The sequence below is a fragment of the Papio anubis genome, chromosome 10 (genome assembly GCF_008728515.1).
Source record: "Papio anubis isolate 15944 chromosome 10, Panubis1.0, whole genome shotgun sequence".
In the NCBI taxonomy this organism is placed as follows: Eukaryota; Metazoa; Chordata; class Mammalia; order Primates; family Cercopithecidae; genus Papio; species Papio anubis.
In genome coordinates this window covers 123,270,752-123,296,803 of record NC_044985.1, presented here as the reverse complement: position 1 = coordinate 123,296,803, position 26,052 = coordinate 123,270,752, and the positions used below count along the sequence as shown (strand labels likewise).

Sequence of the window (26,052 nt, the reverse complement as noted above, 5' to 3'; positions counted from 1 at the left end):
TTTTTTTTGGCTGAACAGATGTTCTTAATTTTAATAGTACAATTTAATAGTTTTATCTATGCCTATTTGAAGATCATGAAGATATTCTATATTATTTTTGAGAAACATCATTGTTCTATCACTCATTTAGATCTATGATCCACTGGGAATTTCTCTGTTTTTTAAAATATGGTGTGAGGTAAGGATTGAGAGTTACTTTTTCCATTTGGAAATTCAGTTGGCCTAACAGTATTTATTTAAAAGAGTCATCCTTTCTTCTCTGCTATCCAATGCAACTTTGTCATAAGTCAAATAAATTATGTAAATGGATCTGTTTTTGTACTTTATTCTAGTTTATTGGTCTATTTGCGTATCTGTGTACCAATACAACACTGTCTTAACTAACTAATAGATTTACAGTTAACCTTAGTATCTAATAATGTGGGTCTTTCCACTTTTTAAAACTTTTCAAAGCTTGTCTTGGTTCTTTTTAGCCCTTTGCATTTCCATATGAATTTTAAAATCAGCTTTTCAATTTCAACAGAATACCTGCTGTGTTCTCAATTAGGATCCATTGATTTGCATATGAAATCAGTTTATTAGGAGTCTTCTAATCTATGAATATGCTACATCTTTCTGTTTATTTTGAGCATCTGTAATTTCTTTCAATCGTATTTTGTAATTTTCAGTATAGAGGTCTTAGATTTTTGTTTATTTTTGTTTTTTTGTTTGTTTGTTTTGAGATGGAGTCTTGCTCTCTTGCCCAGACTGGAGTGCAGTGGCACAATCTCAACTCACTGCAACCTCTGCCTCCCAGGCTCAAGCAGTTCTTCTGCCTCAGCCTCCTCAGTACCTGGGATTACAGGCACATGCCACGATGCCTGGCTAGTTTTTTCTATTTTTTGTAGAGATGGGGCTTCACCATGTTGATCAGGCTGGTCTCAAACTCCTGACCTCAAGCAATGCATCTGCCTTAGCCTCCCAAAGTGGTGGGATTACAGGCATGAGCCACCATGCCTGGCCTAGAGGTCTTTTATTTCCTTTGTTAGATTTACTTCTAGGTTTTTGGTGAGTTGGGGGGTTATGCTGTTTTGTTTTTAAAATTTTATTTTTGTAATGATGTTTAGAAGCACAATTAATTTTTGTGTATTTTTCATGTCTCCAGATACCTTGCACAGTGTTTATTATTATACTAGTTATCTGTATATTCTTTTGGGTTTTTAATGCATATTGTCTATGGATGGTGAATGTTTCATTTCTTCTTTGCTAATTTTTAAACCTTTTATGTCTTTCTTGCTTTGCTGCACTGCCTAGGACCTTCAATCAAATAGTAATAGTAGGCATCTATGTCAATCATTGGTAATAGTAGGCATCTATGTCTTAGTCCAATATCAAGAGAAAAACTTTTGGTATTTCATCATTATATATAAAATTTGCTATAAGTTCTGTGTAGTCTATGAGATTAATGCAGTTTACTTTTGTTCTTAGTTTGCTGAGTTTTTCTCAAAAGCAGGTGTTAAAATATTTGATGGAGTCATGTGAAATTGCACATATTTGATCATTTTCAGTCTACAAAAATGGTATTTTCATTTGGTTCAACTTAATATATTGTACCTTTTCTGCATCTGTTAATAATCTTATATTTTTTTCTTTATTTTATTGTGATGAATTTTCTGATTGACTTGAATGTTAAGTCAACCTTACACTTCTGTAATAATTATTATAATGTTTTATTCTTTTTATATACTGTTGAATTTACATTGCTTATAGTCAGTTTAATGAGATTTACATGTGCTTTTTTTTTGAAATGCTTTGTCACATTTTAATATTAAAGTTATACTAAACTCTTAAAATGTGAAATTGCTTTCTTTTTCTGTTCCTAGGATTGCCAAAATTTTTCTGTAGAGAATCAGTAAATACTTCATGCTTTGTGGACCACCTATGGTATCTATTGCATGTTTCTCTCTCTCTCTCTCTCTCTCTCTCTCTCTCTCTCTACCACTTAATATAAAATCCCATCTTATTTTTCAGGTTGTATAAAATCAAGCCACAGATTGTACTTGGTTCGTGGGCCATAGTTTGTGACTCTTGTTTGATTCTCTTGAAGAGTTTATGTAGGAAGGATGCTATTTCTTTCTTAAGTTGGGATGGATTTGCTTATGAACCTATCTTGGAGTTTTCTTTGTGGAAAGATTTGTAAATTATACCTGCAACTCATGTAGGACTATTTAGATTTTTAAGATTTTCTTGTGTCAGTTTTTTTGTGTTTAGTTTTTCTTGGAATTTTTTACATTCCATCTGCATCTTCAGATGTATTGAAATAAAGTTGTTTAAATACCTTCTCATTATCTTTGTAATGATTGTAGGATTTGTAGCGTCATCCCCTTTTAAATTACTGATATTGTTTATTCTCTCAGTTTTCCTTCATTGGACTTGCTAGGAGCTGATTTATTATATTAATAAAGAACCACGTTTGGTTTTCTTGATTTTTTAAAATTGAATTAAATAAACTTCTGCTGTTATTGCTATTATTTATTTTTGTTTTTGGGATTTAATTTGCTGGGGTTGTTTTTACTGATTAAGGTAAATATTTAGATCATTGGTTTTTTTTCAGACTTTCTTCTGTAATACATGTGCTTAAAACTATGAATTTCCACCTATGTATGGCTTTCGCTAGATTATGTGAGCTTTTTAATGTCATTTTAATTATAATTTGGTTTAGAATATAATCCTGTTTCTTTTTTTGACTGGTGTTAATTAGCAATATATTTCTTAATTACAATGCTTTATGGATTTGCTAGTATTTTGCTTTCATTTTTGTTATTGATTTCTAGTTTAATTTTACTGTGATCACTCATGTAATTTCAGTTTTTAGAAATTCTTTGAATTTTGCTTTATTGATTATATGGTCAATTTTGTCAACATTTTATGTATACTTGAAGATAAGAAGTCAGCCGTGGAAATTTGCTGGTTCTACATGTCCATTTAATCAAATTAATCATTGTGCTCAGATCTCCTGTTATCTTTACTAATTTTATTGTCTGCTTTTCTCTCAGATAGTGGGAATGGAATATTAAAATCCCCTGATGTAATCTTGGATTGGCATTGTTTCTCTTTTTAGCTCTGTCAGGTTTAGCTTTTATTTATTTTGAAGCTATTTTAAGCCTAGGCAGATTTAGAATTTTATGCATTCTTGTTGGAATAACTGCCTTTTTGCTACTGTGAAATGTCCACCCTTCCCTCTTGTATCCCTTCTTATGCTCAAGTCTGACTGCGGATTCTGTGAGGACTGGTCGGGTCCGTGTTGCCCTTGCTCCTGGCACAGGACTCTCCTCACCCCCATGCTCAGTCTGACGTTCGTTTCCCAAGGTCCGAACCGTCCGGTGCTGCTTCGCTCCTCAGCCTCGAGAGGAAACATGGGCCAAGTGTGCCCTCTTTCCACCTCCCTTCTCTCCCAGGCCTGGGCTCCTTGTGCATCCCCATGTTTTAGATTGCATCCTGTCCTCCGTGTTCCTGGCTGGAGGGTTAGTATGGGAGAACCTGGCCTGCTGCAGCCCAGAGCGGAAGCTGAGGTTTACTTGTCAGTCCCCGCATGGTGGGTCCAGTGCAGCCGTGGCGACGGGTCATTGTAGTTCACTTACCTGGCCCCTGTGGGTGCTTCCTGAAGGTTTCCCCCGTAGAATTCACTATCTGGGCGGCTGAGTTCATGAGTCCCAGGTTGCTTTCCAGGCTTGCATTCATCTTTATGTTGCAGTAAAATAACTGCTGGGCATATTGTAAAGTGGACTGAAATATATCTGCAGCCTTGAGCAGCTCTTATAGCACTTTTATTCAGATATTTTATGAGGTGATTTATGTCGCACCTTATAAATGCTCTAAAATCTCCCTGACCAGAAATGCAGTGGGCAGGACCACCCCACCCCTTCCTGCTTGTCTTCCCTCCCCCACCCAGCCTCCTTCTCATGGCTTTTACCATTTTCCTCTCGAATATGAAGGAAGAATTCATTCTGGATTTACTTGAGGAATCATGTGCAGGATGTTGCTTTTTGTACCATCAATGTCACGATGGTGCTGGCTGCGCTTTGCTTCAATGACCCGTCAGCCCCGCGTGCCTCCTAGGCAGGCTGAGAGCTTCACTTAGCCGCTCTGGGTCTCACTATGTCGTCTGGGCTGTATTCAGGGATATCTGCCTTCCTCCCCACCCTGCATTTCGGGCAGCCAAGGCCAGGCAGGTTGGGAATGCGCACGCACAGGGCAGCAGGTCAGTATGTCAGGAGCGTGGCATGTGGGGCTGTGATGGCAGCACAGCCTGTCTTCTTCAGTGGCCTTTTCGGGATGGACAAGGCTGAGGGCGAGATCTCTTTTGCTACATTAAACCAAAGTGGTTGGGTTACAAATACCACGTTTAGTGTACGACATTTAAGAGTATATTTTATTCAGTATAATTGCTCACTTAAAACGTTTAAAGGTAAATATACTTGTATTGACACATTGAATTACAGATAGCCTAGTAAGGAAGCCAGCGATTTTTCTTCCTGTAGAAGGCCAGGCTTCGTGACCAGGGTATCAGCATTATGGAGAAGCAGTTATTTTGTTTGTCAGAATCAGCATCCTCCTCCGAGATGAGAAAACAGTGTGAAGGTTGGCTGGCCTGTGCCACTTCTGCCACGTGGCTGCCTTCAGCCACTGTGCCGGGTCACTGACAGCCTGTTTGGTTGGTAGAGAAGAGCTTCTTGGAGCGGAAATGCAGACCAGTGTTCGGTGGGGCCGGAGTTCGGGTGTCCTGGGTGAGCCACGCTCCTTCTGGTCGCCCTCTTGCAGTCCTGATTGCCAAGTTGCCGGCTGCAGTCCCCAGGGGCGCTCGCTTAGGCCTTTGGAACCAGGCAGGGTTAGCAGCTGCCACTCCCTCGTGGGGTCTCCTGCGAGGCATCTCTTCCTTTGGCACAGGGTCCTCCTAGGGCCTGGTTGGACCTCCCCTTTCCGGTGCTCCTGTGGAAAGCTGGCAGTTGGGCCACTTGGCACCACTCCCAGTGTCTCTCTGGCTCTCCCGTGGCTCTCCCGTGGCTCTCCCGTGGCTCTCCAGGCAGCTGCACCCGGCCTGCGTGCTGCCTCCAGCCATCAGCTCTATGGCCGCTGATCCAGGCCCCTCTGTGTGACCGTGGCAGCCTCCCACTAGGCTTCTGCTCCCTTCTCTGAGAAATGGGGCTCCTAAGAGACTTCACCTTATAGGGCTGTCGTGAGAATCAAGTGAGGCAGGCATGGAGCCCAGCGCCTGCTCCTGCCCAGAGATGTCAGCTGCTGTCCTCCTCTTGGGATCCAGAACCCTCTGCAGCCCAGGCCAGGCCCTGAGTGTCTGGCAAGGTTTAGTTTAGTCAACCTTGTCAGACTCATGCCCTTTTTGATAAATATAAATAACCTGTGTCCTTCAGTGTTTGAAATTTCAGAATAACTTGGACATCAGATCACAAAACAAATGGAGCACGGGTGTCCGTGTGATGCCAGCTTCCCTCCCCCAGCCGACAGCACCTGGCAGTCTGGCAGCACCCCCGCTTGATGCTGCTGCCCAGGGCACAGGCGGAGCAGGAATGGGGGAGTGAGGAGGAGCGGTGCCCCGGTGGGAGGAGGGGTGCACAGGAAGCTGGAGAGGAGCTGCTGGCCCTCCCTGGCCCCTGCCCTCCCAACCCAAGCTGCTGCTACAGAGGCTGCGCCTGTCTCACTGAGATGACGGGGCAGAATCAAACTTGCATATTTTCCTTTTTTTTCTCTTTTGGTGATGAGTGATTGTAAACCATAAAACTCAACTCCTGAGAAAGGAATTTTACTAGCAGCTAACAGAGGGTTCCTGTCATTCCAATAGGAGGACCCGCCTTTGGGGTCTGCACAGCTGGTGGGGTCCCCATGGACCCCTTCTGAGTCCTTCTGGGAGTGGACTGACCCAGGATTGGCTGGTGGGGAGGTAGCTGCACTGGGGGGATTATGGGGGGTTGGCATTGCAGGACCTTCCATGTCGCCTGCCTCCATCTGGGGCCAGGAGTTGGCCCTGGGCTCTGCCTGTGGGTCCTGGGTGTGCTGCCGCTGCCTGGTGGCCTGGGCCTGGAGGAAGGAGCTCAGCTTACACTCCCAGCCTTTCAGGCAGGTTCGCAGCAGCCAAGTGGTTTCTTAAAAAGAATTCCTCCTCCCTTGATTAATTTCTGGCATGCGGCTTCGGGGAGCTCTTGCGTCAGTAAATCGTCATAAACCCCCAGTTGTCTGGATCAGACATAAACACCAGGCCCAGCTCCACCACTCCTGACTCTCAGCCAGGGCTGGCCTGCCCTCTGAGCTCCGGGCTCGGCTGCTGGAGATAAAGAGGGCCAGCGGGCGCCCGAGAGGTCAGGCATGTGGCTGCGCCTGACAAAGTCCTTTTCTCAGAGGTGCCGAGCCTGGCAGATCGGATGTGTGCTGTGCTCGCTGGGGGAGGATGCTGGGCACAGATGTGATTTATTTCCTGAAATGTTTGGTGTTTCTTTTTCCTCCCCCAGCAGCTCCCCACTCTCATGGATAGGATGTTTTCCTCGTCGGGAGTGTTTGCCTCCTTCCAGTGGGCATTCTGTAGGGGTTAAGAAAGATCCCTGTGTGTGAGGCTTGCACAGTGTTACATTCAGGCCTGGGAAACTCAGGGGCTGGACAGCAAGTACCTCACTGTCCAGATCTCAAGGACAGAATGCCATACAGAATGCTTCCTGTTGCCCGCAGCAAACCTCATCGTAAGGCCTTTTCAGCAGCGTGTGAGATCCTCAGGAGGTCCCTGGACTGCATTCGTCCTGCCCTTGTTTTTGTAGAACATTTTTCATCTGGGATATCCTTGAAGAGGCCAGAAGCGTGGGAGCTGGGCTCCCCACAGTCCTGGGTGACTGGGAAGCACACTTGGGCCAGCGCGAGGGCTCCTCCAGGGTGACTGGAAGAAAGAACTTGGGCCTCCAGTTTTTTCAGGGCTGATTCAGGTGTTTGCCAGGTATTGACTGAGCCCCTGCTATAGGTGGATGGTGCAAACGTGTGGCTCTCAGGGTGTCATCCAGCTTACATTGCTCAGGGTGGGGACCAGCCGCTGGCAGATGTGGAAGGATGTGCAGTGAGGGGTCTTGTGGATGGGGCCTGGCATGGGCCTGTGCAGACATTCAGAAGAAATGGCAGCCACCCCAGGCGCCTGGATGGTGTGCATGTGGGGACAGCATGGGAAGGAAGCCTGTCCAGAGACTGTCCGGGGCCTCTGCTGGATGGTAGCTTGCAGGGAGCAGTACGGCCAGGAACCGGGCAGGGCTCAGCCACGCCCATGAACTTGGCCAGAGCGTCTCTAGGCTTGCTCTGGGTTTCCGAGGGCCTGCAGGGCACAGGCATGCTTTGGGGAGGGTGTCAGGCCCTGGTTCTGAGTCCCATCCTGTGAGCCAGGCAGTCTCTCTCGGAAAGCCCTGTGGGCAGAAGGGCAGTCCCAGGCCAAGTCTGGGCTGGCTGGCTGGGGGCTAGCATCTGATTTCGAGATTTCAATTTTGACTTGTTTTCTGCCTATGCACACAAACTGTGGTATGAACCAAATTTAAGGGAGTTTCATGAATGAAAAAATGTCCAGGCTGTCTACGATACTAACTTTGTGTGTAAAATTGAGAAAAGACTTCCCCTATTGTAGCTGAGGGGCAGAACAACTGAGTTTCACTCCCTGGACACCTGGGCTCTGCAGAGCAGGTTCTGAGGGCAGGGGACCGGGCCCCAGTTTCTGAGCTGCATGGGGGTGCCCCCTCTCCCCTGGGGAAGGGGAGGAATGTTCATCGGGCCCGGGCTTGCCTCATTCATGCCATTGGCTCAGCCGAACCCTGGGCCACTCCATGGGAAAGGCACACCCTCCCTCACAGGTGGGTACAGCCAGGCTCCCAGGGCGAAGCCGGGTGCCCCAGGAAACCCAGCTGCAGTAGAGCCGGGCGAGGCCGCTGCCTTCTGACCCCAGGCTCTTGCGGCTTCCTTAGGGCTCTGCTACTCAGATTCTGAAACATTTGTTCAGTGAAGGCAGTTGGTGAATCATCCTAGTCAGGGTTTTTTTTCCAGAAACAGGTGCACCGCCAGTGAGTGATGTGGTCTCGCTCAGGCTGTGCCTCTCGTGCCCGCACGCATGTCCTGGGAAGGTCACACCCCCGGGCCCGTTTTGCACTTCTCTTTAGCAGTATGACGGGTGACTTCTGTGTGCTTGGGGGCAGCGTGTGAACTGCCCCACGGGCGCCTGCCAGCATTCAGAGAGGCCTCAGGTGCAGTGGATGTGGGGGTCTCGGACCAGAGAAGAAGCCAGCTGCTGGCTCGCTGGGATGCCCATGGCCCCAGAACTCTCTAGCAAATCATGGAGAGTTTAAAACATACTGCCATCTGTTGTTTTCTTTCAACTCCTTGCTTTGCCATTTATTATGCCTTGAAGATTATTTCATATCAGTTAATAAAGCAATGCCTGATTCCTTTAATAAATAATGTATTTCTTTTTAATTCTTGAAATAACACTTGGGTGTTGTTTCAGTCTATCTACTGACATGTATATTAATTTCTTTGTTCATCATGCTTTTTTATAGTGGTAAAATATACATAACATAAAATTTACAGTTCTAAGCATTTTTAAGCACACAGTTCAGTGGCAGTAAATATTTTCCCATTGTTGGGCAACCATCACCACCATCCATTCCCAGAACTTTTTCATCTTCCCAAACAGAAACTCCATACCTCGTAAACAATCCCCTGTTTCCCTCCCACTAGCTGTGGTACCCACCATTCTGCTTTTTCTGCGAATCTGGCTCCTCTAGGGCCCTGCTGCGAATGGAATTGTATCGTATTTGTCCTTTCTGTCCTTTTGTGTGTGGCTTCTTTCACTTGGTATCATGTGTCAGGATTCACTCGTGTTGTGGCATGGTCAGAATTGGGTTCCTGAAACTTTTAAGGATGAGTAATCTGTTGTGTGCATATACCACATTTTGTTTCTTCATCTCTTGATGGACCTTTGGACCGTCTTAACTTTTTGGCCGTTGTGACTAACGCTGCTGCGAACACGTGTGTACACATGTCTCTGAGTCCCTGCTTTGACATCTTTTGGGTATATACCTTGGAGCAGAAGTGTTGAATCCTGTGATAATTTTGTGTTTAATTTATTGTTACTATTTTTTTCCTTAAGATGGAGTCCACCCTGTCGCCCAGGCTGGAGTACAGTGGTGCAATCTCAGCTCACTGCAACCTCCGCCCCTGGGGTTCAAGTGATTCTTGTGCTTTAGCCTCCTGAGTACCTGGGACTACAGGTGCCCACCACCACGCCCAGTTAATTTTTGTATTTTTAGTAGAGATGGGGTTTTGCCATGTTGACCAGGCTGGTCTCGAACTCCTGACCACAGGTGATCCACCCGCCTCAGCCTGTCAAAGTGCTGGGATTACAGGCGTGAGCCACTGTGCCCAGCCCTGTGTTTAAGTTTTTAGAAACCACCAAAGTGTTTTCCACAAAGCTGCACCATTTTATGTTCCCGCCCACCATGTACGAGGGTTCCAATTTCTTCACATCCTCACCAATATTTTTTTATTTTCTGATTTTGAAATAATAGTCATCCTAGTGAGTGTGAATGGTATCTTATTGTGGTTTTGATATGCATTTGCCTAATAATTAGTGATGTTGAACATCTTTTCATGTACTTACTGGCCGTGGGCATATTTTCTTTGGATAAATGTCTGTTCACGTCTTTTGCCCATATTTGAATTGGGTTGTTTGTTTTTGTTGTTGTGTTGTAGGGGTACTTCATATGTTATGGATATATAATTTGCAAATATCTCCTTCTCTTCTGTAGGTTGTCATTTCATTCCCTTGACGGTGTCCTGTGGTGCACAGAAGTTTTTCATTTTGATGAAGCGCAGTTAATCTGTTTTTTATTGCTTGGCCTTTGATATCATATCTAAGAAGCCACTGCCAAATCCAAGGTCATGAAGATTTCCCCCCGTGTTTTCTTCTATGAGTTTTATGGTTTTAGTTCTTATATTTAGATCATTGGTCTATTCTGCCTTAAGTTTTGCATATGGTATGAGGTAGGGATTCAACTTCATACCTTTGCCTGTAGCGATATGATGGTTCAGCACCATTTGTTGAAGAGCATGTTGCTTGCCTTTAGCTGCTATGAGAGAGCATGTGTCTTAGAGGAAAGATCTTGCTCATTTCTAAAGTTGTGCTTTGGAAGTGTCTGAGCTGCAGTTGTTCTTCCTTCCCAGGTCAGTGTAGATTCTGCTCTTCCTAAGCCAGGGCGATGCAGCCATATTCACAGTCTCTTGTTCACTGGCTCCCGTCCCTGCTGCTGCGTCCCTACAGCAGCACCTCGCCCACGCCCCATTCTGTTATGGCGTCCTCTCCAAAGGATGGCGAGCCTAAGAACAACTGACCAGGGTTTCCACAGGAGACAGAGAACAGGCTGTCTGCAGCATGGGTTCCCAGTTGTGCTGACTATGAGCTGTGGTGCCTCGTGAGTGGGGCTCTCCTGACCACCCTGTCACCACTTGCATCAGAGTCCTGCGTGGTATCTGCCCGGGGGTCCTGAGTGTGCTGGCTGCTGCACTGAAGCAGATGGGTTGCTGAGCAGGAAGCCACAGCGTGACACACAGGCACTTTGGCCTTGCTTGGCCCCTGGAGAGCAAACACACAATGACAATAGGTTTTACAGGGATTAGGATTTATTTATTTTATCTGAAGGAGTTTAAAAATTGCTCTTGTTCTCTTGCTTTTAATTTTCACTCTCACCAGCCCTTCTGTCCGGGATACTGTGTGGTGAGGACCTCTTTCTCCATGTTAAGTTCACGTTGCTGAGTTGTGGCAGGATTGGTTTTCTCGTAGGATGGCTCAGGTCTGTGTTTCTTTCAGCTAATTGTGGCTACTTTTTTGCCTGTGCATGTCCAATGTGGGTTTCAAATTCAGGATTATCTAAGTACTTTATGTTTGAAAATATTTTCCAGAGACCCCAAATTTCTTATTTATGTGCGGTGACTACTTTTTAATATTTTCAGCTGCCTTCTAGTTTCACACCTTCAATTGTGCTAATCCTTTGCATTTTAAAAGTTACACCAGCCTGTGTCAGTGTCTCATCAGTGCGTACCATAGTGCATGTGTCCCCATTCAGATGCACTTTCCGTGCCCTGGATTCTAGGGGGAGTGATAGAGGATATATTTCATTCTGAAATTCGTACTGTTTCTTTTTTAAGTTAAATATTTCAACAACAGTGGATGTTCTTGTCTTTTTTTAGAAAACATAAAAATGAATGTGTTTGTGGCACTTCTGCCTGGTCGAGTGGCGGTGTTTTTTCCCTGTGCAGGCCCCCAGGTGTGTGTGAGCGGCTGCCCTGGGGCCCCGTGACAGAGGATGCTTTCTGAACTCTCACTGGCGTCTTCCTCCACAAATCCAGGTTGGCCAGAGACATGAATTCAGCATTACCTCTCCCATGTCCATGCATGAAGAAGCACTTTCCAGGCACACACACCTAAGTCGTTGGCCACGGGTTCTTGGAGGGTGTGGCCTGAGCTCCCAGATGCCTCCTCTCTCGCCTAGCACTGCGCTGTGTCTTCCATACACAGGCTTGCCAGGGATCTACCCGACTTACTGCTTTGATTTTGTTGGATGAAAGCAGTTTATTAAATAAATGGGAAAATACTCCCCTTCCCCAGTTTCAAAAGTTAAGATGTAGTCTTATCTTTACTTAACATCCAGCAATGCTGAAAGATGAAAGAAAGGAAAATGCCCTCTTTGCCCCGCCAGACCACAGTTAGCCAGGAGGCACACAATTCGGAGAAGGTCGTCGGTGACTTTTTGTAGATTCTCGAGCAGGAGCTCTTTTTTTTCTCTCTTTCCCTCTTTGTCTCCCTACGTCCATATCCACACCTATTACATACATGATAGAACAGCAGTGGGATTTTTTTGTAGCTCCATAATATTTCAGTACTTAAAAATCCTCTATTAATGGGACTTAAATTTTCTTTGTATAGTAAGTAACACCTCAGTGAGCATTGTTGCACACGTGTCTTTATGTTTGGGGCTGATTGTTCTTATCATTATTGTTTTGTTAGGATAAAGTCCCAGAAACAGAATTGTGAGGACAAGGGGCATGCATGAGTCACCCTCATCATCAAGAGTGAGCCGTTTGTGGCACGTGCACCCCACCCACTATGGCAAGATGCCTCCACACACCCTGCAACAGTGCTGGGTTTTGTCTCAGTGACTGCAGTTCTTTCTGGGCTTCCTGAGAAGGAAGGGCCACAAGAGTCTGCCCAGGTGCTGGGGCAGGCATTGGTGACATTGCTTATCGAAGCCAGGAGTGGGGCTGTGGGTGTGGGGCTGAGTGACAGACCCAGGTTACCCACAGTTGGGCAGGATGAAGAGTCTGAAGAGTGCTTTCCTTAGGCTGGTTCCAGTCCATACACCAGCACTCAGCCAGTCAAGATGCCTCTTGTGAGCATCTCCTACATGCAAGGCTGCTGTAAGCACTGGGGTCTACCGGTGAGCCACACAGGAAAAGCCCCCACCCATTGCCACACCCGGTGCCAGGGGGAAAGTCAAACAGTAGATGGGTAAATAAACAACTACATAATGGTAAATATGGCTGGCAGTGATGGAGTCTGCTCTGCAGAGGCACTTTCCTAAGTGTTTTTACATATGTACAGCTGTAATCCTTATAACAGCCTAGGGATGGGTCCTGCTAACCTTACATCATCCGTATTTTACAGATGAGAAAACAGAGGCATTGAGAAAGGAAGTCACTGGCCCAAGGAGCTGTGCCAAGCAATTGACTCTTAACCAGCGAGCTCTGGAGTGTAAGGCTTTACTCCCCTAAACTGATCATTGCAAGGCAGGAGAATAGGATCTGGAGACAGGGATCCTTCACTTCAGCATCTGGTTGAAGGCTGAGCCTTCACTTCAGCCGCTGATTGGTTGTAGGCCAAGTCTTCATTTGCACAGGGTATAACTTCACTTTGGCCTCTGATTGGTCACAAGCCAAGTCTTCATTTACATAGGGTGTAACCAATAGGAAACCTCTAAAGGGTTCTCAAACCCCAGAAGATTTTGCAACTGGGGCTCCTGAGCTACTTGCTTTAGTGCCTGCTGCTGCTCTGTGGAGTGTATTTTTGCTTAAACGAATGTGCGTTTTCATTGCTTCATTCTTTCATTGCTTTGTGTATTTTGTCCAATTCTTTAACATGTCAAGAACCTGGAGGACTCGCAGTGAAGACCCTCCCCCGTAACAACCGCATGTGCTGTCAGGGATAGATGCTGCCCTGAGAATGATGAAGCCAGCGTCTAGGGGAAGTCCTGGTGTGGGCGGAAGCTGTGATGTTCTGTGCTCTATGGCAAGGCTTTGGAGGGCTTTGACTGGGCCAGAGCAAGTAACTATAAAATGTCAGAACTTAGAAGAAAAGCATCGTGTACTCTGACAAGAAGAAGCATGTCACTAAGAGGAAGTTGTCACTAAGGGGGAGAACTTCTGAGAACTCCGCAAAGGACCCGGTTAGGTAATTCTTGAAAGCAGCTGCTCATTCAGGGATAATGTAATATTTTTCCAACATTTACACATGTTCACCTTATTTAAGAATTGCCTCAAAACACAGAAAAATGCAAGCTAATCTTATGAAGCTCAGAGTATCTTGGTTTTAGAATCTGTAAGAGACAATAATAAAGCAAACGTTCTAAGCATATTTTGTTTGTAAACATAGGTTTAAAACCCTAAATAGAATATTGGGGAAAAGAAAATAACAGTACATTATATAGTTATTCATTATCAAAGGTTTTATTACAGGACAGTTTGTTATACAAGGAAAGCGGTATAAATCATGTAAATATGAGAGAATGTTTTGAAAAATAAAGATAAAATATTTCAGTTTTCATAACTGATTTTAAAATACCCAAGTTGGAGAGAATATGTAGTTCTTATAAGTTGGGGATCATTTGAAAGCAAAAATGAATCTTTTTCATGGCTGGAAAACTCTAGAGGCCTTGTCTTAAGAACTGTGTTCTGAGGTTGACCTGACGGTAGCACATGTGTTCAGTATGGCTTGAGATACCAGCAGTTTCATTAAGATGGGAAGAACTAAAATAAATTCACATGAAAAGACTCAAAAAGATTCAGAAAATTTTATAGATTATCAGAAACCCACTAGAATCAGCGTATTTTGTATTTGCCAATAATTAATAGCTAGAAAAGTTCAACAGCAAAATAATTTTGATTAAAATACATATTTTTACATAACAAAAGAGTCCTATGAATTTCCTTATTTCTGTGTTTGGCAAATTTAGATTTACCTATGTCATTTGTCACAGGCTGGTGGAGTTCAGTGTTCCATTCTCTGTAATTCCTTCTAAATTTTTTTTTTTTCGTTTGATTTATCACTTTTTTTTTGAGACGAAGTCTCGCTCTTGTTCCCCAGGCTGGAGTGCAATGGTGCTATCTCGGCTCACTGCAACCTCTGCCTCCCAGGTTCAAGCAATTCTCCTGCCTCAGCCTCCTGAGTAGCTGGGATTACAGGCGCCTCCCACCACGCCCGGCTACTTTTTGTATTTTAAGTAGAGACGGGGTTTCACCATGTTGGCCAGGCTGGTCTCGAACTTCTGACCTCGGGTGATCCGCCTGACTTGGCCTCCCAAAGTGCTGGGATTACAGGTGATTTATCACTTTCTCAGCTCCCTTAGTCATTTTCTTTTTATCCTCTGCACACGTGTTTATTTTAAATTTTAATTATAAATCTCTGATTAAAGAATTAAACAATACATAGACCTTATCTGCATCATTTAAAGAAAAACAATAGCAGTGACCGTGTGCACTGTGAGACAGAGACCATTGCAAGGACATTTACATGTTTGCTTTTCATTGTGTTGTTTCCAAAAAAAGTTTTATCATTCATGCACATGTTCCTAAACAACATGATTTTAGTTTTATGTTTCTGAACTTTATGTAAATGGAATTATACTATATGTTTTCTATTTCGTGGGTTCTTTTTCAGGCAGGACTGGTTTCGAGAACCATGTTTCTGCATGTAGCTCTAGGTAACTGGTGTTCATTAGCGTCTTGCATTCAATTTTGTGAATTTTTACAACTTTGACTCGTGTTCAGATGTGGCTGCTCTCAAACATGATGTCGTGGACATTGTTTTGTGTGTTTTCTGGCACACGCAGACTTGGGCCTTTGCCAGGTCCCTGCCCGGGGATAGGAGTGCCGGGTCACGGGTAAGCCACTTTTAACTCTGTGTGGCCCCCAGCACGGCCACACTGTCTTACACATAGTGCCAGTGTCCTCAGACTGACCAGGGCGCCTTGCTACTCGGTCCCGGGAGGTGACCCTCGCCTGACCTGTACCTGACCGCCAGCCTGCTGTGCCAGCCGTCAGTGTCTTCTGACACAGGGCACCCATTTTTCTTAGTTGTTGGTTTTGTTTTCTTAATCATTTGCAGAATTGATGTATCTGGGTGTGTGTGGCTTCCTTCCGGCAGCTAACGGGAGGCTGCGGCTGGCCGTGTGCTGCCTTCATTATCACAGCTTCCTATGGCCACTGCTCCTTAAACTTTCCTGTATGTGGCTATTACTTGTTTGCTGTTTTTTGTTGAATATCAGATATCCTGTTTTTTTTTTTTTTTTGCTTTTACTTTTCTTCTGGAAGTAACATCCTTTAGAAATTCCTGCAGAAGTTCCGTGTTTTGGTCGTATGAAAGTTGCCTCCTTTCCCCTTCATTGTTGAATGATCCCTCACAGAAGACAGTGCTGGGGAGGCGGCTGCTCTTCCCGAGGGCTCTGAGGATGTGATTGGTTCACTCAGTTCCCCTGTGGCTGTTCACTTCCTTGGTAGGAATCTGTTGTGTCTCTCTGGGTGTCTTGTGGTCCTAGTGTTCTACATTTTTAGTAAGAGTTTTCACTTACCCCTGTTGATATTTTTTTGGACTTCCTCAATCTGAAGATTAGTGTCTTCCCGTAATAATGGGGAATTTTATTCCTTAACTTTTTTTTTTTGTAACTTTTAATTTTGCTGTAATTTCAAACTTACAGAAAATCAGCAAAAAATAGTCCAAAGAATTACTGTTTATTTGTATGCATCCTTTGTTTTTTTTCAGAATCATTAGAAAGTTAGTGGTAGATGTGATGCCTTCCCCCAACTAATCCAGGCCATGTTGCCTCAGATAAGCGTGGTCGCTCTTCAACTACGTACAGGGAATAGAGTTGGAAAATAACAGCGATCCCGCGTTGTTCTCTCATCTGTAGGCCTTATTTATGTTTTGCTGATGGTCTATTGATGTCTTGTTATCAACAGGAGATGACAGGCCCTGCAGAGCATTCAATTCTCGTGTCCTCCCTAATCTCCTTTGCTCTGGGACAGTCTCCTCATCATCTTTATGTTTCATGACATTCACATTTTAGAAGCACAGGGGCGGCTGTTTTGTAAAATGCTTCTCAGCTTGGGATTTCGGCAGTTTCCTTGTGATTGGATTCCAGCGATGCCACTGGACTTGGAGGCCGGCCACCGCAGTGGTACTCAGTGATACTGATACTTCGTTGTTGCTGATGCTGCCTGGAGCCTCTCAGTGAAGGTGGTGCTGGCGGGTGTTTCCGCTGTGAAGTTACATTGTTTCCTGCCTAATTAGCAGGTATCTGCTAGGGAGATAATCTGGGACTGTGCAGACAGCCCTGCTACTCCCCGAGCACCGACCCGCAAGTCTCAGCCTCTTCCATGGTTCTTGCCTGAGTCTGTTATTGTCCTGGTGGCGGCTACTGGTCATCTGGTGCCACCATTCTTATGTTCAGGACGGGAAGCCCTCATTAACCTCAAGAGGGTCTTGGAAACTGTGACTTTTAAGTGAAATAATACAGAAGAAAACCAAGGTTTTTTTTTTTTTTTTTCTCACTAGTGTTACAATCAAATGACTGTTGAAGGACTGGCATTGTTTGAGGACCCTCTGTTGTTGGCTTCAAGTTGCAGTTTCCAAGAACCTATAGACGACGTGAAATGTGGACTCACGTAGTTAACTTTCTACTGTAAAGAGCATTCCTTTCCTCCTGATTTATGTTTTTCCTTATTGTTTACTTACATTAGTTTGATCTTGTAGATTCCTAACTTATTAACTGGGTTATAACCTTTTATTATCAATATCTGTTCTGCTGCCCAAATTGTTCTAGTTTGGCCAATGAGAGCCCCTTCATGCTGGCGTTTCTGGCAGGTCCCCCCGTTTTGGGGCCCTTCTTTACCCTCTTGGATACACAGACTGTCCTAATCTCTCCTGTACTTTCCCTGCCCTGGCCTGGAATCAGCTGTTTCTCAAGGCGGCCTGGTTCCTTTCTCGGGGAATGCTATTTAGAAACCGGCTCTCGGCAGCCGGAGCTGTGAATAGATGTGTGTAGATCCGCCCCTGCACCCACACACACCGGCCCCACCCGCACACATGGCACTTCAGTTCCAGCCCAGCCTCACAAAGGCCGTCAGCCGCCCTTCTCCTTTCACATTTGTTACTCCCTCCTCTGACAACGAGACACGGAGCTCTCAGAATCCATAATGTACTTCCTTATTTGTCCCAGAATATTCAGAGATTATTAAACTATGCCTCTGTGAAAAAGAAACCCCCAGCTAGAGTCCAGCAGTCACTGAAGGCGTATGGTCCAGATACTGGGTCTAAAAGCCACTTTGGCAAGTTCTTATGCACACCCCACCCTGCCCCAGCGTGGTTATGTTACTCATTTGAAATGGGGTTTGGTTATTTGTTTCTGTTTGTATTTCATTTTAGAATTTTCCCCCCTCTTGGTACTTTTTGATTGTATTAATTTGCACTTTTTGATTATGTGAAACCCAATTGCAGTTTCAAAAGCCAGAACTGTATAGGAGCCAGACCCAGAGAAGCGGGTCCCCTACCCCTGCTGTTCCCCTGTCCTTTCCACCCTGTCCCCACGAGCTACCCTTTCTTTCCTGGGTGGCCTTGTGTGCTTTAATTTGCCCCCTTTCTTGCGCAGAAAGAATGTCCTATAGGGAACTCCTCTTCCCTAGCAGCGTGTCCTGGAAGCCACACCATGTCTGTCCACAGGCTCCTGCTCATTCTTGAGGACAGCCACGTACACTCGGGAATTCGTCCAGCCACTCTCTTACATAGGGACAATTGGTGTACTGTACAGGGCAGTGGTACGATCACGGCTCACTACAGCCTCCACCTCGTGGGTTCAAGCAGTTCTCCCGCCTCAGCCTCCCAAGTAGCTGGGACTACAGGCCCATGCCACCATGCCTAGGTAATTTTTTATCTTTAATTTTTTGTAGAAATGGGGTCTTGCTGTGTAGCTCAGGCTGGTCTCAAACTCCTGGGCTCAAGTAGTCTTCCCACCTTGGCCCCCCAAAGTGCTGGGATTTACAGGTGTGAGTCACTGGGCCTGCCATCTGAGTTGTATCTTCACAGTTGGCTTATGGAGTGATTTCTACCAAAAGATAAGCAGATATATCATTTTGTTAGCTTTTTTCTCAAAATTTCCTGTAGGAAACTTACATCCATTTGCATTTCCGCCAGTGGTGTCTGAGCGAGCCTGTGCCCACAGGGCTTTGGAGTGGAGCGTATTACTTATTTGCTCATTTGGTACATGAGGATATTTCAGTTTGTAGGGGCCTTTTTTCTGTCTTTGCCTTTGGCTTTTCTGTTAGGCTTTTGGTCTCTGTTCTCACAGTTTATGAGAGTTCTCCTGATGTAAGGGATTTTGGCCTTTATCTTTCATGTGTATTGCAAGTAACTGCTCGCGGTTTGTCCACTGTATTTTGACGTTCTTTCTCATGCTGCTTTTGCCCGTAAAAGATTTTTCCTCCATGTATCAACCTTACTGTTTTTTTAAATTGCATCTGGATTTTCAGTCCTAGTTAGAAAGCCTTCCTTGAATTCCAGAAGATGTTTTCTTCGAGTGTTTGTACGGTTTCGTTTTTCACATTTGCATCCCCGATTCGTTTGGAGTTTACCCTTGTATATGGCGTTAGGTTTGGATTTACTGTTAGCTTTTCCCAGACGGTGGCCCAGTTGTCCCAGCACCATTTATTAAAACATCCCTGTTTGTCCCAGTGGTTGAGATGGCACCTTTATCCTGCCCTGGAGTTTCGTCTGTCCTTCGTCTGTGTCTGGACTTTCTCACCGTCACCTGGTCTGCCGGGTTGACGGTGCCTGTTGTGCTCTCTGAAGTGTAGGGGCTTTGAGGCATGTGTTAGCGTGTGGTTGGGCATGCTGGGTTTCATTTTGAATGTTTCTCTAGCGCTCGTGCATCGGCATTGCCCGTCGCTGTCCCATCATCTTTCTTCTTTCTGTCTGGGATTCTGATTAGGTGTGTAAACCAAAAGTATCTGAGACAGGTCTCACTCAATTTTAAAAGTTTGTTTAGCCAAGCTTAAGGACGTGCCTGTGACACAGCCTCAGGAGGTCCTGACAACATGTGCCCAAGGTGGTCGGGGAACAGCTTGGTTTTATACATTTTAGGGAGACAGGAGACATGAGACACCAATCAGTATGCGGAAGATGAACATTGGTCCAGCCCAGAAAGGCGGGGCAACTCGAAGTGTGAGGCTTTCGGATTATAGGTAGATTTTAAAATGTTCTGATTGACAGTTTGTTGAAAGAGTTACTATCAACACAAAGGAATGTCTGGATTATGATAAGGGGTTGTGGAGACCAAGGATTTACCATGCAGACGAAGCCTCCAGGCAGCAGGCGTCAGAAAGAATAGACTGAAATGTTTCTCATCAGACTTAAAAGAGTCTGTTCTATCAGCAATTCCAAAAAGGAAGAGGGTATCATGAGGCATATCTGGCTCCCCCTCCCCGTCACAACCGGAACTAATTTTTCAGGTTAACGTTGGAATGCCCTTGGCTGAGAGGAGGGGTCCATTCAGATGGTCGGGAGCTTAGAATTTTTTTTTTGGTTTACAGATGTGTGTTACCATGTCTTCCTCTGTCCTTCCAGTCCCCTAACCTCTCCTGCTTTTTATCTCTTTACCTTTATGTGCTGCATCCTGGGTCATTTCTTCAGTGCTATTTTACTGTTCACTAATTCTCTCTTCAGCTCTATCTATTAATACTTGATTAGTTAACTCACTCATTTAGTTTTAATATTTAATGATGACAGTTTTGTTTCTTCAAGTTCCATTTGGATCATTCAGATCCATGTGACACTTCTGATAGTTATTAATAATAACAGCTGAGACATCTGTCTCCTTTCTTCCTTACCCTTGTTCCAGGGAGAGTGTAGGCTCTTCTAATGCCTCTTTGGCAGATGGGAAGCTAAGGCACAGGGAGGTTGAGGAAGCCACCAGGGTTGTACAGTCACTAAGTGACAGGACCTGGCGGCCACTAGCTCCAGCCTCACCCTGGATGACCTCTCTTGTTTCTTCAAGTGTCCTTCACATGTGTTTTGGGTCAGTACCTGATTTTCCTACAATTGAGATCTTTCCGGGACTTACTCCCGCTACCCATGGTCCTTGATTGTGACTTGATGTCCATCCTTCTTGTGGATGTTATTTTGAGGTTCATAGTGTGTTTCTCTAGAGAAGGTTTTTGCTGGTTTCTGCCTGGTGCTGGGAGGTGCTGCCTGGGACACGCCTATGTTTGCAGGTGCCAGGGATGCTCGTCAGGCCTCATGGGTTGTCTGAATTCTCCCCAAACCATTGCGAGGGGTCTGTGATTATGAGTTTTGAGGGGCGTCCTCTCTCGATTTGACCCCTTCTAGCCAACATGAAGCCCAGGCCCGGACATGCCCCTTGCAGGCCTGTCTTCTGGCTTCCCCTGCCAAGGGAGCTACAGCTGCTCCCACACACGCTCACAGGGACAGTGCAGTGGGTACGTGGCAGTGCAGGTGGCTGTCCCCAGGACAGGCCCTGGGTTCCAGGCTGCCTTTCGTGTTCGATTCGCCCTGCCTTGAATTCCTGTCTTTGGAGTATATTCCTCACTCTTCAGCCAGCTCAGCCCTGAGTATAATTAGACGTCTCTAAAAGTGCGTGTGCCATATTGCCAGGCGTGAAGGCTTTTCTGAATCTTCCTGTCACCAGTGCTGTACATTGGCTTTCTTTCGAGGCCGTTATTTTCATGAGAAACTTTCTGTGTCCGTAACTTCCAGCAAAGAATCTGGGATATCTGGGGGTCTGGAAGTGCTAAGGGCCTGACCAGCTGTGTTTGTGAAGTGGCATGGAAAACTGGGACGATTCCTGTCGTCCTAACCTCTCGTGAGGTTAGGAAGAGTCCAGCCTTCGATATCAGTGCTCAGTGGGACGGCCAGCCCCCGACTGGAGGAGCAGGCTTGTGGGCAGCGTGGGGATACTTGGTTCTAATCCAGATCTTCATACTCTTTGGGGAGGAGGCTGTTTCCAGCAAGTGAGCATCCCTTGGGTTTCTCCTCAAAGCCCCTTCTAAAATTAGTCCCTGGCTGCTGCAGGGACATTTACATCAGCGCATTTTGTCAAGTACTTTTGTTGCTTTCCATTAAGAGCATATTTAAAAATATGAAATGAATTCAGGCAGAAGCCAGTCAGTGCCGCTGAGAACATCTGTGTGCTGGTGAGAGGCAGAGACTGGGCAGTGGATAGCAGGCCGCAGCTTCCTCCTCTGCCACCTCGGAACGCCCCCAGGGAGGCACAGGACAGAGCCCAAGCCTGAGTGAAGCTCCCTGGCTGGGGGCACACCCTGCGCCAGGCTGGCCACCTTGACTCCTTGCTCTGCAGGCTGCACCCCACACCTCATCTGCCTCCTGTCGGCAGCCAGTGAGAGGAGCGTGGGGCCTGACAGCATTGCCGGCCTCCTGGCTGGCCGCCCCCACAGTGCCGAGCTGGGGCGGTCTTCAGAGGCTCCGGGTCTGCCTCTGCAGATGAAGACACTGGGGGAACGTGGCCTGCCCACAGTCAGCAGGCTCCCCTCTCCATGTACCAGGCTAGTCTGCCGGTGCCATGGCAGCTGGGCCACCACCACATTCTGCCCTCAGTGCTGTGGTGCCGTCGAAGGGCATGCCTTGGAGGACCCACAGGAAGACCAACTTCATATCCATGGGACATGCTGTCAGCAATGCCACAGACCTTGTTCTGGATGCAGTTTTCCGTTTTTATGAAGGCAAGCGTGGATGTTTTCATTTCGTTGGACGCATAGAGGAAAGGAGACGAGTTCTCTGTAGCCCAGCAGCCCATTCTTAGTGTTTGCTTTAGAATGGAGGACAGTGAGGGACATTTTCCTCGTGAATTTCACCATCTGGCTTTGGCCTTCTTTCCAACAATTGAGGAATAAAGGGCCTAATGTGGAACTATGTGGGTGCGTGTCCTGCGTGTGGGCTCCTGGGCCACCGTGGATGGTGGCGCTGGCAGCACCACTGCCATGCAGTTGGGGGTGGGCAGCAGGCCTCTTGGCAGCAGCTAGTGTCCTTCTCATCTTCCCTGTCAGGCGCTAGGAGCCCTGGCACCAAGGCTGTGGTGATGGTACCGGGGTCTCTCAGTTGGGAGGGGCTGCATTTCCTCTGCAGCACGGGTGGCTGGCTGGCCTGGTGTCATGCCCTACCCAGGGGTGCCCCCGCCCACCCCTCCTTCCGGGTTGCGGTGTGGTAGGTGGCACCTTGGTGTCCAGTGCTTTGTGATGGTGACAGTGATGTCAGCGCCGAGGTTCCTCAAGTCTAAACTGAGATGATCTGGTGTGATTTTTCTTGGCTTTCAATTTTTTGGGTAAGGCTTTTAGTGGGCATTCTTCTCTGTCTCCTTTTCCTCATGTTAGTCTAGGGCCCCAGGGAACCGCAGAGCCTCCGCTCTGGGAGGAGCCTTAGAGAAACCCTTTCTGAGCTCTTCCTTTCACAGGGGAGCACTCGGAGCCACCGCGTGGGCTGCCCAAGGCCTCTTAGGTCAAGGACCCTCCTGGCTCCGGTCCACACTTCTCCCTGCCATGTCCCCGTGAGGAGGCACCGCCCCATCACTATTCCATGGTCATTGTAACACCTGCCGTTGAAAAGCATGGGAGCTTCGTGTCAGAATGTAGTTTAACATGTATTGTAACGTTTGCTTAGAACAGAAACTTGAAGTTCTCTAAGAAACGGAGTCCCCCGTGTGTGATTTTGGAGGGGCTGAGCTGTCGTTTCCTGTCATGGATCACAGTGCCCCCCTCCCCCTCCCCTATGAAATAATGACAGCGGCCTCCGTTTCTACAAAGTCCTCAGTCGCGGGTGCTGTTTTATATCGTAAATCTGTCATCTTCAACTGGATGGTGTAACGCTCGGATTCTGCATTTCCCGGATGTTCGGAAAGAAGTGCCAGGAGTTATGTGTTCTGCGGATCAGGACAGCTGACGCCGGCTGAGGACACTTCATCCACTGTTTGCACGGCGCTTGACAAATGCTACCCAGTCTAACGGTCCGGGTCGGGTGTCTCTGGGCTTGGTGCCTGCTTGTGCCACATATCTCAATGCCAGGCAAGACCAGCGTGCCGGTGACACAGCAGGGGACATGCGGAGTTCAGACTGCTGAGAGCTCGGAAGGGGCCAGGCCATCCCCCTGGCCCTAAGGCTGCAAGGCTCTGCCCTGGGGCTGCAGAGTGGGCACCTCACTCTGCGGGGTTGTAAAGTGGAGCTGATGCTGCTTGACCCCATGAAAGCTCACAGGCCTTTAAGGTGCCTGGTAATGCTGGAATGAAACCACAGGTAGCCAAGAAGACCTGCCTGTCAGACTGTGACCGTGCAAATCTCAGCAGAGTGTTTAAAAGGTGCTCTTTGCACGCGGTTTTGGAGTTGTGGTGCTGCTCTGGCTTAACATTAGGGCTCAAGCAGGTTAACGTCAGGGTTCTTTTTCTTAAACGGCCAGTGGCCGTGGTGGTGTTGGTCGTGGCTAACCTGGCACAGGGCAGCAGAGATCCAGGTGTCAGGCCCGTGAAAAGGTTGAAGCCTGTCACCAGCGCGTCTGTTTTGGAGGGAAGTGTTGGACATTGCGTGAGGCCCCTCTGCACTCAGCGACCCTGCCCTGTGCTCCTGGGCCCAGTTTGGGGTCTGCTTGGTTGGCATCAGGGTCCTGGCCCTGTCTGTGTTTTGGGGCCTCTGTTTGCTTATCATACTTGCATCATTGCCTTTACTCCCCGGGGGGGGGAAGGAGGGAGGTCCCGAAGCCATTCAGCCCTGCCAACCTGGGGCCGCCCTTGTGCCTGTGCTGTGCTCTTTCTGCTGGGCAGTCCTGCCCTATGCAGTCTCATGGAGGTAGGGCTCATGGGAGGGGCCTTCCCTCGGCCCCAGCCATCCTCCCGGAACATCTCTGTCTCACAGACACACTGTGACCATTTTCTGTTGAACCTACTCTGTGAAGCATTCTCTATCCTTGGTTCAGGGGAGAGCGAAATCCCGAATCTGCTGAACACCAATGCTGTCACTCAGAGTTGGTGTGTCTGCTGTCTGCAGAGCCCTGGACCAGGCTTGAGGGACACCTGGGGCTTCCACCCACATCCAGGGCAAACCTGACCCCCAAGTCACTGAGATGTCGGTTTTTCTACTGATCACGTTGGCTTTGGCCATTCTGTGTGCTAATAAGAAGTATTGTGTTCTCAGCTGCACGTGTGCAGAACGGTTCACCCCAAGGCTGAATGACTGCTGTGGACCATTCCCCCAGCAGGGCGTCCTGGGGTTTAGTGGTTTGATTCTGAGCACCTTCACGCACAGAGCCCCTTAGTGGGTTCCCTAACTGGACGGCTGACCCTGCCGTGGAATCTGACTTTTTCTGGACTGAAGAGGATGGGCTGCTCTGGAGAAACTCCTTGGGCCTTGTGCCTGATGCTGGTTTGGGCTGCCCTGGCCACCCTCCCTCCATGCCCCATGGGACCAAGTGGCAGCATAGGAGGGGGCAGCTTCCAGAACACACTTCTGCTAGAGGCTCCTGGCCTCCGTGCTGGCATGGCCACATCCATGGCCTGAGTGTGCGATTGGAATGGTTTTATCAACACCAGTCCTCACAGCTTCCCCAGATGAGCAAAGGAGAAGGGGATGGTGTGTGGGGGGATTGCCCTCCCTTGAGGCCCCCCAGCTCCCAGGATGCTTGCTGGCGGAGCTCTGCCCGCAGTGGGGGCCATATGACTTGACCTCCGTCTTCTCCCTGGGCCCCACACTGGCCCTTGCCGGCAGGAACTCCTGCCCGTCTACAAGGCCAAAGCCTTCTTCCAGGTGCAAAAGTAAATGCAGGCCAGAGATAAATTGTACTTCCCTCTAACTTGGATGTGGAGTGACAGGAAGGAAGCAGGAGTGGAGCTGAGTGTTAGTGAGAGGTGGCTGAGAAGGCGGGGTCCTGCTTCTTGCTTCCTCGGGCATTTGCTCTAAGTGCTGGGTTTCAGCCTGGAATGATGCAGCCTCTGCACTAAATTTGATTTGGTGAACGTTCAGGGCCCTGAATATAAACAGTGTTCTGGGCGTTCTTTGCGACTCTTGAGCCGAAACACTGTGGTGATCTCTCGTATCATCTGCTTGTTATGTAATGTGACAACATGGATATGAAATAGAAACCAGATGTCAGGGTGGAGCGGCTGAATTCTTCCTCAGCGAGCACCGCCGGGAGAGCAGGACTTGGGTTTCTCCTGAGTTACGGCGCCGAACGCCCTCAGAAAAACGCCTTTGGAGCGGTTTCTGGGATTAAGCGAAAGTCTAGGCTGAAGGTAAAGTACCAAGTCGGTACGATTAACTCTTTTTTAAGAAACTTGTAAGGGATTTTCTGTGCTGTTATGTAACTGCTCAGTGTCTTCCAGTGAGCTGGCGGCTTGTTATCAAGAATCCACTTAGAATGTTTGAACTCAGCCTCTGGGGGAGCTGGGAGCATTGTGCCACCTCCAGGTGCCTGCAGCGCGCTTCCGAGGGCTTGGGTGTAGAGGAAAGGGAAATCACCTTTCGCCTGCGACAGCCTTGCCCTTGGGTCCAGAAGCAATGAGGACTCGGAATGTGAGCGCCCTGCTACAGGTACAGGCCCCGGGGGAGTGAAGGCGCTGGCGGACAGCAGTCTTGGCACTTTGTGTTAGCAGATTCAGAGTTTCTGCAGCGGCTGAACCCCTGCACTGGGCTGGAAGTGGGGACACCCGGAGG

The 26,052-nt window shown here is 47.3% G+C and overlaps 1 protein-coding gene across 6 annotated transcripts in view; it reads left to right on the top strand.

The window, feature by feature from the left end:
- The window catches only part of HDAC4 (histone deacetylase 4), a 298,215-nt gene that overhangs the window by 18,972 nt on the left and 253,191 nt on the right, over positions 1–26,052 (top strand). The window contains exon 1 of one of the 6 annotated variants that reach the window (XM_031651654.1): positions 18,311–25,631. The exons of 4 other annotated variants lie outside the window; for them this stretch is intronic. The gene's annotated coding sequence lies outside the window, so the exon portion shown is untranslated. One more of the 6 variants, XM_031651655.1, reaches the window with a different exon arrangement.